Source organism: Notothenia coriiceps, unplaced genomic scaffold (assembly GCF_000735185.1).
Source record: "Notothenia coriiceps isolate Sejong01 unplaced genomic scaffold, NC01 NC01_scaffold00024668, whole genome shotgun sequence".
Classification (NCBI taxonomy): Eukaryota; Metazoa; Chordata; class Actinopteri; order Perciformes; family Nototheniidae; genus Notothenia; species Notothenia coriiceps.
Window position 1 is genome coordinate 3,953,934 of NW_011357369.1, and position 2,269 is coordinate 3,956,202.

The following is a 2,269-nucleotide window of genomic DNA, read 5'->3' on the forward strand; positions in this document are numbered from 1 at the left end:
TTGAACGGCGATGAAGCCTGAAGCCACAGAGATCTTCTGTTACTGTCCTTTCTTCTTAGAGGAAGTACAGAAATACGTAACTCTGGATTTGTTTTAATGTTTGAGGTGGAATAAACGACACAGCAGCTTTTTGGCATGTTAAAACTATTATTTTCTGCCTCGCTCATGAAAGTAACAGCTGGCGAAATTACAGCCTCGCCTACTGATTTCAAATGTTTGCTCTAAAATGATATTTATAAGTGACTATTATCATTATTATAAGCAAGACAATAAATGGCAAAGATATGTAGAAAATAAACGTATTTAAGATACGTTCATAACTAACGTAACGTGGGAGAAAATATTTTTCTAGAAGATATGTAGAAAATAAACGTATTTGAGATACGTTCATAAGAAACTTAACGTGGGAGAAAATATGTTTCTAGAAGATATGTAGAAAATAAACGTATTTGAGATACGTTCATAACGAACCTAACGTGGGGGAAAATACGTTTCTAGCTAAACGTAATTGAGAATGCAGTTTAGTTCTGTGGGAACCAAGCGGCAAACTGTGGAAGAGCCGGGACGCCAATACGGAAGTGCCACACACTGCAGTTCATCTAGTGGCCAGTAGGAGCAGTCTGCAGAAGGGAGACATTTCCATAGACCCCCATGTTAAAATGCCCAATTTTACAGCAGAAATAAACATGTTTACATCGTGGTTCAAAAAACCATATTCTCTGTATAGTTAGATCCCCCCTTCATGAATATGGATTGGGGGGGGGGAATTTTTTCTCAACTCATCTGTTTAATTAATATTAAGCCTTAAAGTTATATATTAGGGCGTGGTCACATTGAGTGACAGCTCTGTCAATGCTGCTGCTAGCTTCTTGTCTCTCTGCTAGCTGCTCTGTGAAGCTAGCTACAGGGACTCTACCTGCTCAGTTCATCCAGGNTGCAGCAGCATAACAAGAAAAACAAAATATAAGTTATTATATATACAAAAGTATGTGAGGGATGGAATATTAAATTGAATATAAATGTAAAATGTACATGTGATTTTACGTCCAAGAGAAGCTATGGAGCAGAGAGTTCTCTGCCAGCCAGAGGTGATTTGTTATTAGTTCAATATGTCAAACTGATTTCCCTGACTACAATCTTTAGTTACATGGTGAAACGTTATGCTGCTTGTACTAATTAGACTTATCATATAAGCCACACAGGTTTTAATAGGATTTATTAATTATCTTTACTTATGTTGCGGTCTTTTCAGCAGCGCCATCTCTAAAATGGCGATACAGTCACTACCCATCATTTAAATTTCACCGTGACATGTACAAAAATGTAACGTCAGCTTACCTCATGGCACGAATCCAGACTCTCCTTTGGAAAACATTGGCCGGGAAACGATAGAACGAGCACGTTTCATGCGAAGACCTGTGGCTGCAACCAAACCATTGCGTAAGTAACTAGTAGCGCTAGCTTTAGCTAACGAAACAAACTGCCGAGTAAAATTGGAAAACACTGGTAATTAATTATTCTATAATTTGTAAAACTACGGTGTTGAAAACGACAATTTCAAAAATAAGATTCTAATGGTCAGATATATATATATACAGATACTAAAGATATGCATGTACTTGCTTTCAAGCAGAACACAGGGGAAAACAAACTTAGCGGGAGTGTTTACGTGTTAGGCGTAATGACGTACAACGTCCTCCACAACTTCTGTAGTCCTATTCATCCACTTATTAACAACCATCGTTTTTCAGACACGTAAACTCTTCAAAAATCACCAGTGGGGTCACTGCTAATGTATTTAATGTCGTAGAACAAAACGTGATTTATCTCTTAAATTTATGTCAACCACAGACCTTATTTCGAGCTATTTTCCAAAACCCTATGGAAAAAATGCATTGCTTTTTGACAAAGGAACCGGAAGTGCTACAAATGCTAACTTACTTCCGGGTTTTAGGACGCGTCACTGCGGTTCTCTATTGTGGCCGGGAATTTTAACACCGCTAACATGAAGAAGGTCCTGCCGAAGTACTAACAAAACATCAGCTGCCCGACGCGCGGGGGAAACATACTGGACCATGTTTATTCCCCTTTTTGACATGGATATAAGGCTCGCCCTCCCTTCGGCAAATCAGACCACATCTCACTGCTGCTGCTACCTGCTTACAAGCAGAAACGTACGGGACAGACCGGTAACAAAGACACTACAGCAGTGTTTCCCCTACCATTGTCTTGGAGGGGCCCTGCGCCCCGCCAATGGATCCCCGCGCCC

The 2,269-nt window shown here is 39.9% G+C and overlaps 1 protein-coding gene across 1 annotated transcript in view; it reads left to right on the forward strand.

Annotated features, from left to right (window-relative positions):
- The window catches only part of LOC104955695 (uncharacterized), an 11,923-nt gene that overhangs the window by 3,546 nt on the left and 6,108 nt on the right, over window positions 1-2,269 (forward strand). The window lies entirely within an intron of this gene.